Below are 15,072 nucleotides of genomic sequence, written 5' to 3' on the forward strand. Positions count from 1 at the left end.
CGTTATTAGAGGTAGAAATAGTTGCAACTCCATTGCAGCCTTTCAGGAGATGTATTTTAGATAATCCACTGACCCTACAATTTTCTTTGGGAAAATTTACTTTGAGAAACAAATTATCCTAAAATTTCAAGGTTTAAAAATGGCAAACGTTTATTATCTGTTTGTTTCTGAGTCAGGGATCTAGGCATGACTTAGTGGGGTGTCTCTAGGTCAAGGTCTTTCCTAAGATCGCAACCAAGTTGTTGGCGGGGGTAGGTGGGACTGTGGTTATAGCTGAACTTTCACTCGGGCTGTGGGAGGAGATCCACCGGCCAAACCATGCACATGGCTGTTGATAGCCCCAGAGGCAGAGATTCTAAGGAGCACGTCACCTCAGGTGGAAGCCAAAGTTTTTGCAATGTAACCTTAGACATGATACTTTCTCACTTCTTTCCATTGGACTAATTAGAAGTGACTTCTGAAGTCTAGCCTATACTCAAGAGGTGTTTTTACACAGGACAAGAGTTTGCCTCCCACAGACCCTCAGTGGCCATGCCTCTTCTGCGTGTCTCACGATTGGCTGACTGAAAAGTGTGGAGAAAAAAAATCTCCCTACTAGAAACCCGAGGGAAGCTTGGAGAGACATCCAGCCTCTGCACATTTCTCATCCTGAAAATAGAAGACTTTTGCTCTCCCTGTTTCCTAGAAGGAAGCTAATCTTTGTGGAGAATGAAGATGTGCACACAGAAGCAGAAGACACAGGCAGAAAACACTCTTTGGCTTCCCACCTGCCCTTCTTCTGCCTTGAGGTCTTAGGAGTTATCTTGGCTGCCTTTTTAGAAATACTTCCCATCTCCTCTCAGCTAAGCTTGTGGTGGCTCAGATACTTGCATGGAATTCTTCTATGGTATCATGAATGGAATACAATTAATAGTTTTAAAATTTCAACACTGTGGACATTAATTTCATTTAGTGAGTGCATGCTCTGTGTAAAGCCGTGTCCTAGACGGTGGGCAGATGATGAGGGAAGAGAGAGCTTATCTTCATACATCCCACTGTCTAGCTCAATCACTCTTTTTTTTTTTTTAAAAAAAAAGATTTTTAAAATTATGTATAGGTGTGTGCCTATGTGGGGGTATGTGCACATGAGTGCAGGCACTCCCAGAAGCCAGAAGAGGGCATCAGCTCTCTTGGAGCTGGAGTTACAGGCAGCTGTGAGTCACCTTGTATACATGATTGTCTTGTGAGCTCAGGTATGAAACAACCACCATGTGTGTAAAGTATGAATGTATAAGTCCAAACAGTAGATGGCTTGGGTTTTTCATTTATGTGTATGAGTGTTTGCTTGCATTTATGTATGATCTTCATAGAAATACCTGGTGCCAGAGGGGGCTGGAAGAGGGTATCAGGTCTCTTGGAACTGGAACTACAGATGGTTATTAACAGACCATTTCTCTACACCGCCCCCCCTTTGTTGTTTGAAACACAGTCTCAGGCTCATGGAAATCATCTTGCCTCAGACACTTGAGTTCTAGAATTAGAGGCATAGCCCACTGTGACCAGTTCTAAAGAGTTCTTTTACACGAGAATTCTCTATACACCCTAGTTTATATACTTCAGAGGTGTTTGGTAGCCTTTTTTGGCTACTTCTGTATTTATCCATGACCTAGATAAGATATCTGGAGGCATTTCAATGTTTGTTACCTTGAAATAACTCTCCTTCTCAGTCAGAAGCTTTGAACTTATTTCAGTCACTTGTCAAAGTTCAAAATACCCGAAAGGCAGAGTCAGTGAAGGGGTTTGAGCTGGCTGGCTGGTACCATACTTAGTGAATAGGAAGCTGGATGGCTATTAATCGCACATTTACTGCATTTTTTTTCTTCTTTGGTATATAGTATGCTTCCCTATTTCATTAACTTTTGATTTGGCTGTAGAATTTGGTCACCAAAATTTAAGTGGGTAAAGTGGAAGCAGAAGTTTTATCTTAGTTAAGGTTTCTAGTGCTGTAACAAAAACCATGACCAAAGGTAACTTGGGGAAGAAATGGCTTATTTGACTTACATATCCCGAGTCACAGTCCTTGAGTGACTCCAAGGCAGGAATTCAAGGCAGGAACTGAAACAAAGGCTTAATTTGGGTTTCTATTGCTGCAGAAAAAGAAAAAAAAAAAACCGCCATGATCAAAACAGCTTGGGGAAGAAAGGGTTTATTTGGCTTACACTTCCACAGCACTGTTTATCATTGAAGTAAGTCAGGACAGGAACTCAAACAGGATAGGAACCTGGAGGCAGGAGCTGATGCAGAGGCCATGGAGGGGTGCGTCTTACTGGTTGCTCCTTATGGCTTGCTCAGCCTGTTTTCTTATAGAACTCAGGATCACCAGCCCAGGGATGGCACTACGCACAGTGGGCTGGGCCCTCTCCCATCAAGTACCAATTAAGAAAAGCCCTACAGGCCTGCCCACAGCCCAATCCCATGAAGGCACTTTCTTAATTGAGGTTCTGTCCTCTCAGATGACTTTAGCTTGTGTCAAGTTGACATAAAAGCAGCACAGAGGCCATGGAGGAATACTGCTTACTATTGGTTTGCTTACCACATCCTGTTCAGCCTGCTTTCTTATACAACTCAGGACCACCTGCTCAGTGGTGGCACCACTCACAGTGAGCTGGGTTCTTCCACATCAACCATTAATCAAGAAAAGGCTCCAGTCTTGTCCACAAACCAATCCAGTGGGAATGTTTTCTCAGTTGAGGATCTCTCTTCTCAAATGATTCTATCTTGGGTTGCTTGACTAACCAGGATAGGCTTTAAATGAGTTTGTAAGGGGATGGGGAGACCAACCTTTTCACTGTTTCTCAGCCTGGACCCCAGGTTGAAAGATGTGGCACAGGCTTAAAAGCAGCCTTAATCCTGGTGCCCAACCACCCAATTCTTAGCCCAAAGTAGAGTTTCTGAACCTGTAACTCACAAGTGAGAAAAATACATGCTTGCTGCTGTGAGCTGTTGATTTTTGGGGTATTTTATTATACATTATTGTAGCAATAGCTGTCTGATACATTCAATTTATGGGGTCAAAAAAATGGAGTATTGTAGAAGACAGGAATAATGCCCCCCCCCTCTCAAAAATGTCCATATCCTCATTTTTTGGAACCTACAGAATGTTACTTTTCATGGTGGAAGTGTCTTTGCAGATGTGATTAAGGATCTTGATGTAGAGCTACTCTGGATTATCAGTCTGAGCCCAGTGTTCTTATGCTAGGGAGGCAGGTGAGGAAGGGAAGGAGGTGTGACAAGGTGTGACAGTGAAAATTGTTATCTGATACTTCCTGGCAAACTCTTCACCCCAGTAGTGAGGGCACCTACAAACCAAAGACAGGATTCCATCCAGCCAAGCTTGGTGAACACATGAGTTTATTGGGGTTACTTATAGGGGCATGCACCACTCAAGAGAACTGCACCACTGAAGAGTCCCACTCAGAGTGTGGATGCCTCATAAAAACACTGTACTCTTGAAGAGTCCATTGTACAACTAACATGCAGCTGTACTATTGAGGAATCCCACCCCTATCAATTGTTATCTCTTATATCTCCTTGGGGAGGAGAGGGCACTTGTAAGGATTTCACAGAGCCTTAGAACCACATAAGCCCCATGACCCTGTGACCCTATGAGCCTCCATGTTTCCTCTAGGAGAGAACACAAATAGGCTAAGTCATTTGCAGCTGATCACAACTGCTGTGATCCAAGACAGCAATGATCATGTCCAGCTTGGAGGAAATAGCTATGTGATAAAAGCAGAGACTAGAGCCGTGGGGTCAAGAGAACAAGGACTGTAGACGCTGTAAAAGGGAAGTCCTTAGAAGGAAAGCAGGGGTTGGGGATTTAGCTCAGTGGTAGAGCACTTGCCTAGCAAGTGCAAAGCCCTGGGTTCGGTCCTCAGCTCTGAAAAAAAGAAGTAAAGCAGCATTGTTAACACCTTGACATTAGCCCTACAAGATTTGCTTTCAACTTCTGACCTCTAGAAAGAAAAGATAATAAATTTGCACTATAAGCCAGTAAGTTGTAATAATTTATTATAACAGCAATAGGAAATTAATACAAATTTATTACAATTAAACCTCTTCTCTTTGCTATAGAAAAATATTTATATTTAGAGTAATACATTATGACATTACCCTACTAATATATATTCAGAAAATATATTTTCTAAAGTCCACAAATTTATTTATTATGGTGGAAAAATCAAGATGGTAACATTACTTGAATATACATTATGGAGGAAAAATAAACATGCATTACAAAATACATCCTTTTTTTTTTTTTTTTTTTTTTTTGGTTTTTCGAGACAGGGTTTCTCTGTGTAGCTTTGCGCCTTTCCTGGAACTCACTTGGTAGTCCAGGCTGGCCTCGAACTCACAGAGATCCGCCTGGCTCTGCCTCCCGAGTGCTGGGATTAAAGGCGTGCGCCACCACCAGGTTGCGCGTCTGACTCCAAAATACATCCTTTTAAACTAGGATTAACAGAACATGGATGAAGGTGGGGTAAAGGGCCAAGTGAATGAGATATCCAGGCACATCAGGACCGAAGCACCTATGATCTCATAGGGATCTCATAGGTATAGCACAGGTTTAGGCCAGATGTGGGCTTAGCATTGAAAGAGGGAAGTAGACATAGACTCCCATTCCTAAGCAACAAGCTATCTCCAACTGACATCCACCTGCAAAGAAAAAATTAATCTTCTCCAACAGAGTTTCACTGTGCATATTAACCACACTTAAGGGCAGGCCCCATGCCCAGCAGTAGATGGCCAACCCCAAATAAACTCCATGGTATTTTTGTAGACTTTTTGTTTCATATGGCTTTGTTTGGGCATTTTTTTTTGTCTTAGTGGTCTTTGCCTGTATATTATGGTTTCCAATTTTGTGCTTTTATGATTTGTATGTATGTGTTTCTTGTGTATTTTTCCTTTTTAAAAAATTTTTTTGTATGCCTGCCTATTTTTTTGTTTTCTAAAGAGAGAGAGAGAAAGAAAGGGCATGGACTTGGGTGGGTGGAGAGGTGGGGAGGATCTGGGAGGAGTTTGGGGAGGGGTAACCATGATCAAAATACACCGTATGACAAAATTATTTTCAATAATATATATATTTTATAATAAATATAAGTTTAAAGATTTTGAGTATTATAACAACCAAAATTATGTTAATAAAATGTTGGTGGATAGCTCCTCTCTCTCTTGTGGTTTTAAAAGTTTATACATACACACACACACACACACACACACACACACACAGAGTATATATACAAATCTGTATCTACTTCTAGAGGTTTGAATATATATATATATATATATATATATATATATATATATATATATGCACAAATCTGTATCTACTTCCAGAGATTTGGGTCCAGGAAAAACAAGCAAAATTTGGAGTTACTAAATTTTTATTAAAAACCTGAAATGGTAATTTGTCATTTTTGAACACACACTTAACTATGAAGCAGTTTCTCATCTTTGGGAGATTAAATAGTCCCACCTAGCTTTAACACTGATTACTTTTTTCTACATCTATGTGTTTTAGATGCACTTTGCTGTTAAGAGTTCATGCATAAAAGCAGTGAATATAGTACCATCAGTTCTTATGTCCCATTGCCCAGCTCCAACTCATCCACATGTCTATTACAAGTTCTCTCACGCAGTCTCCTCACAATAGGGATTATTTAAAAGCAAATCCCAAACACAGTCTTTTAAACAAAGATTTCAGTCTGGGCTGTGAAATGAGAGAGGATAAAGGAGTCTTTTACAAAGCCTAGCCATGCCGAGAGCATCACACTTAATCAATCTAAGAATGATTTTAAATATGTTCATAGAATCGGTTCAGACTCTTTATAATCTGTATTTTTAATGAAAGTCCACAGGAGGTTCCTGTCTTTTCTGTGAATCTCTGCTTTCAACATTGTTTTATAATGTCCTATTATGGAAGTACAAGAGAAGCTTTTTGAGGTTTAAAGCTGCTCAAACTCAGCTTATTCTTTCAACTGTTTGAACATCCACACAGAGTGCTTATAGACATTCACTGAATTAGTTGTTTATTGAACATTTAGCACATCTTATTGGAGGGCAGAGAGAAGGTGAGAGGCATAATATTTGACTTCCATAAGATTACAAAGTGGAACAAAGAAAAGAAAATTGAAAGGGAAGGAGGAATAGCTTGATCCGACCAGTGACCATAGCAGCATCATGGGTGGGGATCATGATTCTGAATGTATACAGTGCTAAAGGTGTGAGCAGCTCTGCCTTCTGGATTAGTGGATCGAGCTAGAAGGATCTGGAAGCCAGAGGAAAGCAAGACAGTGTGTTAGAAGTCCAGCCTGAAAGGGGGGTAGGAGTGAAATGTTTCATGGTGTGGGGTAGCAAGGACCGGCATCATGCCTTCACAGAAGTGGAGGAGTGTGGTGCAGATTCACACTAAATAGAGACACAATGTGTGTGTGCTTGCCCATACTAGATGTATGTCTCCTATTATGGCAGAGAGTGACCTTAGTGTGGGCTAGAAGTGTGGGTCACTCTAAGCTTCTTGACTAGAGACAACACTGTGGATAATGCTTAGGAGGCATTTCTTGGTTCCAGCTTTTACTAGACCTGATGACAAGGCGTACCTCCTTACACACAGTATTTCTGATCTATTATCTGACGTGATTTCAAGGCCTTGCAGAGCTACATAAGTAGCTATGGCAGAGGATACCTGCTTTATCTGTTCTCTCTGGCCACGTGGCTTGTAGGTCAAAGGAGCTGCTTGAGAACTGAAGGGCTAGGGCAGTGACACCCACAGGGGAGTGCTTTTGATGTGGGACAGTCTTCTGACAGGTTCCTGGCCACTGAATCAAACACGAGGGTCACTTGGAGAAGAGCAGGATCAGGATCCAGGACATCCAAATCCAAGGCCTCACGGGACCCCAGTGCATCCTTCCCTAAATATAAAATTGAAGTAATTACCAATCAAACATGCCACTGAGATGAATAATGAAAAGCTAATAATTGTTTTCCTTCCCTTTTAAAGAAACACGCCACACTCAGACGCCCATTTACAGATATTTTCAGTTAAAATGTCACATAATATTTGTTATATCAACAGGAGAATGGAAATTGAGTTGGCAGTGAAGCATTGCAGTGACAACTGTTGCCTTGGAAACCGTAGTAAGCAATCCTAATTACAATTAGCAAGTCTCCTACAAAGTGTACATAAATACTCGCATGCCAGAGATGAGTGCCACCCGTCAGGCAGCAGAGCATGCCGTGGGACCGGCCTCTTTTTCTCGTTGACACATCCTTGTAGATATTAAAGTTCTAGTAAGAGGTACGGCAGCGTCTCTGAATGTAGGTGAATATATTTCCTTCATTTGCTGGTTTGGGGCGCACAGCATAATGACATTTGACATCCAGCAGATTACATGGATGCTTCAAGTGACCCTCAGTTGAAGTACAGCTGGTCTTGAATGGACTTTTAAACAAAGCCTGGTCTCGGAAGAAAATGAGGCAATTGTACATAATAAATGATGCTGTGGTGCAATTACGAGGCTGCTCTGGGGAAAAGTGCTGTGACACAGAAGGAATGGGTAAAGCAGGCGATTCAATCACTCTCCGCTACTTGACTCTAGCTTCTTCATTATTACCTCGGAAGTGTTCCTTTGGATTGGGCCTGCACTGTCAAATTGAAGGAAGTCACAGAAGGAGTGAGGGATGGGCCTGCTCCCGCTTTGACACCTCAGGAGTGTCCTGTCCTCTGCATTCTTTCACAAGCAAGGGAGAATAAAGACTGTTAAGTCAGGCATGGGTTTGTGTTTCAAACAAAGCTTTGAAGGTGAAGTTATCTTCCAAGCAAAACCATTGCTGTTTCTAGGGCCATAGGGCATGCCCAAAACTCCATTCTCATATACACAGTAGAATTTCTTCTATTCGGCTTGTCTGAGCATGTTGGCTGCGTGGGGCTCTCCAGATAAGCATGTGCTGAGGGGTTACCATGATGTGAGGGCAACAGGGGGAGTGGTGTTGACATGCTTCCTTTGAGAGCAGAGGCCTTGACCCAAGCTTGAGTGAAGCCTGCTAAATTAAGGAAAACAAATAGCCTTGGTGTAGACACGAAAATAATTGGAGGAAATCATGCAGTAGACTCTGTAAGGGGGAGGGGAAGGGTAGAAACAGGAGCAGTGGATGCCAGCAGACTGCCCTCCCTTCTTTAGATGATGTCAAGGGATTTCTGAGCCCTTCCACTGGAACTGGGCTTGCTCTGCAATAGAGGCCAAGTCAGGTATCGTGGCCAGCTCAGACCTAAGGGTTATTATGATTTCCTGCCTGCTATATGAATGTTTGACTCTTTAGGAGGGGATTATCTCCTAGAACAAAAGGCAGCTATACTACTCTGCTTCTTTAGTCCCCAGTTCTCACTATCCCCTGCTCCTGCCCCAGAAACTGAAAGTGCCTAGAATCATATAAGGTCTCAATGGTCACAACCACGTCACAAAATGGATAGGTAGAGTGTCTTAGGTTTCTCTCCTTATAATTTGATCGAGGTAGGAAGACAAACTTGTTTTAGTCAAAACTAAGATTTTGTCTTTTTGTTATTTTATTTTATTTGAGGCAGAGTCTCATTCTGTAACTTACCTAGCCTGAAACTGACTGTGTAGTTCAGGGTGGCCTTGAAATCGTGGTACTCTCTTGCCTTAGCCTTTTGAGTGTTGTGATTTCGGGCATGAGCCATCTCAGTTGGCCATTGCCTTTAGCAGTTCTGAAAGCGTAATTCCTTATTGGAAGGCCAGCACTGTGTAGGCCTTTAGAGAGAGGAAAGAGGGATGTCAGGACTTCAACCTTAAAAAAAGAAAAAAAAAAGAGAAAGCCCTTATGACATGGTTGTGTAGAAGGGCTTAGGATACATGCTGGGGAAACATATGGTACTATTGTGATCCTCATGTGTTTAGTTTGTTTGTTTTGTTTTTCTTGGCTTGACGTGGTCTAGGGTCATCTGAGAAGAGGGAGCTTCAGTTCAGAAAATGTCTCCCTAATTTTGATCTGTAGGCAACTGTGGGCTCGATTAATGAGTGACGTGGGAAGGCACAGTCCAGCGTGGGGGTGCCACCCCTGGGCAGGTGGTTCTGAGTTGTGTAAGGAAGCAAACTGAGCAATCCATGGTGAGCAAGCCAGTAAGCAGCACTCCTTCATTGCTTTTGCTCCAGTCTCTGCATCCAGGGTCCTGCCTTGAGCATCTGCACTGTCCCTTTACGTAATGGTGGGCTCTAATCTGTAAAATGCAATAAATCCTTCTCTCCCCAAATTGTTTTTGGTCATGGTCATTATTACAGTAAGAGAATGCAAAGTAGTACAGCGGTGGTTGTCAAGTGTGAAAACACTGAGCTCCGCCCACTGCAGACAAAGGGGTGGCTGGCAAGGCTGAGGTGCTAGAAGAGGGCAGAAGGGGTTGGCATTGGGAAAGGCCTTCTTTATTTGCAGAGCTCAGAGACAGACCTTGTATGTGTGTGCTGAGGGGATGAGGATGGAGCTGGAAAGTACCAGGAGAAGCCCATTTACCAGGAGAAGCCTGTTTTGCAAAGAGCCAGAGGACCAGTGCAGAACTCATGACTTCCATCATTTTTGGAGTTTATTACTTTATGTGACTACAGCTTCATAGAGCACCTCTGGGCTATGGCTGGTCCCCAAAGCTCTACCTCCAGTTGGGAACCCTCCTGGAGGATGCAGAAGCTGCTCTCCGATCTGGCATCAGCAATTTGACTACTGTCTACTTGGAGCCCCTCTAGTCGCTGTTGTCTCCTCCTCCTCCATTCCCATATTCCCTTTATTAATGGAAGGACACAGTGATTGCTATTAGCTTCACTAAATATCCTAGGGTATCACCATGATTAGGCCTTAAGTAATGGTCCCAAGGTAATATATGATACTGAATCATCTAGAAAACAATATCAGACTGCTTATTGTTGAGGACCTTCTAAGTCCCTTATACTTTCTCACTTTTACAACTTACACTTACTGCAGAAATGTGTGGTAACAGAAGAGTGACAGAAACAGAAGGGCTAATAAGAAAAGCATCAATCTTCCAACCCTTGTCATCCCAGCCCCGTTCTCCAGGGCAGCTTCGTTTATGTTCAAGCTGCTAATTATTGTCTTCTCTATTAGTCAGGGTATGCTAAAGGAACAGAACAAATAGAGTGAATATGTATTATAAAAGGGGATTGTGCAGCATTATCTGCACTCTAGAGAGGCCAAGAATAGGATAGCTGGATGAATCCATGAAGCTGGATGTCCAAGCAGTCCCATTCTGGCACTTAAGACCTGGAAGATTCTTGGAGAGGTCTTCAGTCCACATTAAGGCTAAAGAAGCAGAGTTCTGGTATCAGTGGAGGATAACAGCAGTGGCAGCAGCAGCAGCAGCAGAATAGATGCACTCACCAGCAAGAAGCAAAGACAGGCAAGCAGCTCTGCTGTTTCCTTTGACCTCTTTGTATCTGGGGTGATGCCCAAAGATGCCACCAATTCCAGGGGAGAGTTTTCTCTCCTCAGTTAATTCTTCCTGAAGGTATCCTCACAGACCTGCCTCCTTAGAGGCATGGCTCTTAGTTGATTCTAGATGCAAATCAATTTGACAATGTATATTTATCATCTATCTATCTATCTATCTATCTATCTATCTATCTATCTATCTATCTATCTATCTATCTATCCATCCATCCATCCATCCATCCATCCATCCACCCACCCACCCATCCATCCATCCATCTATCCATCTATCTATCCATCTAAATTTATTTATTTATTTTACATCCTTACCACAGTTTCCCCTCCTTCCTCTCCTCCCAGTTCTTCCCCCTACCTCTCCGCTGCCTCTCTGCCTGTCTACTCCTCCTCCATTTTTATTCAGAAAAGGGCAAGCCTTCCATGGATATCAATAAAATATAGCATATCAAGTTTTAGGAAGACTAAGTATTTCACCTTGTATTAAGGCTGGGCAAAGTGACAGTATGAGGAATAGGGTCCCAAAAGTCAGGAAAGGAGTCAGAAACAGCCCTTGCTCCCACTGCTAGGAGCCCCATGAGAGACCAAGCTACACAACTGTCACAATATATGCAGAAGGCCTTGATAAGTCCCGTGCAGGCTCCCTGATTGTCAGTTCAATCTCTGTGAAACCTTATGAGTCCAGGTTAGCTGATTCTGTGGATTTTCCTGTGATGTCCTTGACCCCTCTGGCTCCTACAATCCTTCCTCTCTCTCTTCAGCAGGATTTTTCAAGCTCTACCTAATATTTAACTGTGGGTCTGCATCTGTTTCCACCAGTTGCTAGATAAAAGCCTCTCTGATCACTATTGGGCTAGGCACCAATCTATGAGTATAGCAGAATATTGTTAGGTATCATTACACTGACATCCCCCCCAGCCACCACCCCCATCCTGTCATGTTTGGTTCTATCCTAGGTCTCTGGGCCATCCAATCTCTAGGTCCTGGCTTTCCAGGCAGTATCAGGGATTGGTTCACTCCTGTGGCATGGGTCTCAGGCTAGACCAGTCATTGGTTGGCCACTCTTACCTCAGCACATCTCATAGGTAGGACAGACTGTAGGTTGAAGGTTATGTGACTAGGTTGGTGTCCCAATCCCTCCACTCGAAGTCTTACCTGGTCACAGGAAATGGCCAGTTCAGGCTACATAGCCACAATTACTAAGAATCTTAGCTGGGGTCATCCTTTGTAGATTCCTCAGAGTTTCCCTTGCACCAGGTTTCTATCTGACCCCAAATGCCCCCACTTTTCCAGTTAGCTCTTTCAATATTCCCCCCACCACCCGATCCCCCATGTTCCTATCCCCACCTGCCCCCAGTCCACCCATGCTGAAAGAAAAAAAAAAACACATGATATCTCATTAGATGCTGAAAAGCCTTTGATAAATCCAACAACCTTTCACGATAAAGGTCTTGGAGAGATCAGGGATACAAGGGACATACCTAAACATAATAAAAGCAATATATAGCAAGCCAACAGCCAACATCAAATTGAATGTAGAGAAACTCAAAGCAGTTCCACTAAAATCAGGAACAAGACAAGGCTGTCCGTTCTCCCCATATCTAGTCAATATAGTAGTTGAAGTTCTAGCTAGAGCAACAAGACAACTAAAAGAGATCAAGGAGATATAAATTGGAAAAGAAGAAGTCAAAATTCAAAATATCATTATTTGCAGATGATATGATAGTATACATAAGTGATCCCAAAAATTCTATGGGAATCAGAACTCCTACGGCTGACAATTAGTATTCACATCACATCTTCATACCCTTAAATGCTGTACTTCTATTTCTTGATGTGTTTGGACTTTAAACAATATTTTATGGTGATTCTCAGTCATGAAAGACAAAGGCTTAAACTCATACCCCACCTTTATATCCTTGCAGTATTTGTCTTTACATTATTGTTTTAATTATTTTATCAGGTAATATTGTGATACAGGTATCATATTTCTATAAACTTTATTCTTTTTATCATGTATTTCTACATGACCTCTCTCCTACCAACTCCTTTATGTCCCAGCTATTTTTCAACTTCTACACTGTAAAGATGATTAATCAACCAATTTCTTTCTTTCTTCCTTCCTTCCTTCTTCCTTTCTTTCCCCTTCTTCTTCTTTTGAAATAGAGCCTTGCAATGCAGCCCAGACTGTACTCACACCCTTGAACCTCCTGCCCCAGTCTCCTGAGTTTGGGGATTACAGGTATGCATCAGTTATGTCTGAAATAACATTTCAATTGATCTTCAAACCACAGGTGATGGACTCTTTAGAGCTTTTGCTATAGGCTGGAAACAAACCCATGTCACACTGTAGCTGTCAATACTGTTCACTGAAAAACTGAATAGTGTGTTAGGTTACGTTTCCTTCTAGAAGAAAAGTCCCTTGGGCTACTTAAGATACAACCATATCTTCAGTGTAAAAATTGTTCTCTGCTCCCATTTTTCAACAATTGCTTAAAGTCTAGAATGCTTCACACATGACTCATGAATTTCTCAACCTCTTTGAATTGCTGTTTCTGTTGCTTCCCCGCTCTGGGTTCTAATAGACTTATGTTGTTCAGTCATATTTAAAAGCAGAAGCAGGGAGGGGCTGGAGAGATGGCTCAGCAATTAAGGGCACTGACAACTCTTCCAGAGTACCCAGGTCCCATTTCTAGTATCCACACGGTGGTGTACAACCATCTGTAACTACCTGCAGAGGATCTGATGCCCTCTTTTGGCATCCTTGGGTACCAGACATTCATGTGTAATGTAGACATATATGTGGTTAAATACCCATACATATATAAATAAAATAAAGTAGGACATTTAAAAGCAAATGCTCTGCATTTCCTCTGTCTTGGCAAGATGGTCTTCTGCTTGGTCATGAATAGGCAGGTTGGGTGCATCCTGGTTGCCTAGCTTTGGCGTGAGTAGGTTGGAACTCCTCTTCAGGTCAAAATCATGGCATATCTGTGGGCAACAGTATCTAATCCAGAGTCTTTGCTTCTTACAAACCAAACTCTGTTCAGCTTCTGTAAAGTGGAGCCCTCTGGAGTTTTTGATGGGGGTAAATGCTAGGCTGTATAAAGCAGGAGGGGAGTGATAAGGGCTATGGTTCTCCTCAACACGTTGGTGTTATGTGCAGACATGCCAAGAACCCTCCAGACAACCCAGCGTTTTGACATTTCCCTCTTTCTTGGAGCTAGAGAGCCGAGGTACCACTTCCTGCAACCCCCCAACAGTGTTTTGGGTTGTGGTTCTGTGTCTTTGCTTCAACTCCTGTGACTCCCATCCATGCTCCATCCAGCAGATGTGGTTTGAAACCTCTCGTGTATCAATGCAATAGAATGAATGTTTGTAATTTCCCTTCCTCAACTTTGAACATCTCTTGGTGCCACACTTCGGCTTACCACAGTGTCTCTTCATATTACCTCATATGTACCATCACCAAGTCCCATGGATTGACAGGCTCAGAGGTTCCCAACACCAGATGCATATTAGAATCACTTAGACAGCTTTCAAAATGCCATGATCTTGGCTCCATTTTGAAGGCAAAAGAATTATCATTTCTAAGAAGTTAGTTCTGGTTATTGCTTAAAAACCTTATTTATTTTGGCAAAATTTAAAACTTACGAAAAAGTTGCAAGAAAGACCCAAGTATTCACATGTGCCTGTGTATAGAAGTTGGTCAGGGTTTTCTCCATTTCCACTGTCATTCTCTTTCTCTTTTCCCTGCTGAATACTTGAAGGTAAATACTTACCTCTGGATGTTCTTCAGTATGTGCGTCTAAGAATCAGACTTCATAAACACAGAGCCATTACCCAAAACAGGAGTGTAAAGAGGATACAGCACAGTTTACTTCTCACCATGGGATGATGCTGGGTTGCAATTCACACATCATACACACACACACACACACACATGCACACACACATCTACACACACATACAAGCATACATACACACAGAGAGCCCTATTTGTCTGGAAAATCTGTGTCAATTCTTTTATGTTCAACTTTTTTGAATTTGTTTTCCATGTGTTTCTAGTATAGAACACACAGTTAGTTTTTTTTTTTTTTTTTTTTTGTGTGTGTGTGTGTGTGTGTGTGTGTGTGTGAGTAAAATAGAAGATCTTTTAGCAGGTGAGTTAATGCTATATGTTTCTACTGACAAAACTGGCATGACAGACTATCTTATTTTATGTTATTTTTATGCCTATGTTATGTTTGCTGTGTTTCCCCACGTATTTTCTCCTGTTTGACTTCAAAATTATTTTCATGTTTGTGTTTTCGAGGTTATCTTTGTAGCTCAGCCCTTAAAAACACTCTTATTCAGATCTATTCCAATGGCATCTATTAAAAATGAAACAAAATAATAAGTGATAGTGAGGTGAATATCAAGTTGGAACTCAAGCATCACTTGGTGTAAGCACGCCTGCTTAGCTGTCTATTCAATCCTCTTTAAATCCTACAACCACATAATGTCGCAAAGGCTCCACTTTGCATCACATTTTCCTACGCCAAGGGACTTTTTCCATTGTTTGAAACTTGG

At 42.0% G+C, this 15,072-nt stretch overlaps 1 long non-coding RNA gene across 2 annotated transcripts in view; it reads left to right on the forward strand.

Moving 5' to 3' along the window:
• LOC128113500 (uncharacterized) overlaps positions 1 to 15,072 on the forward strand; it is a 49,117-nt gene that overhangs the window by 17,229 nt on the left and 16,816 nt on the right. The gene's annotated exons all lie outside the window — the stretch shown is intronic.

Source organism: Peromyscus californicus, unplaced genomic scaffold (genome assembly GCF_007827085.1).
Source record: "Peromyscus californicus insignis strain IS unplaced genomic scaffold, ASM782708v3 Scaffold_18__1_contigs__length_77618521, whole genome shotgun sequence".
Classification (NCBI taxonomy): domain Eukaryota; kingdom Metazoa; phylum Chordata; class Mammalia; order Rodentia; family Cricetidae; genus Peromyscus; species Peromyscus californicus.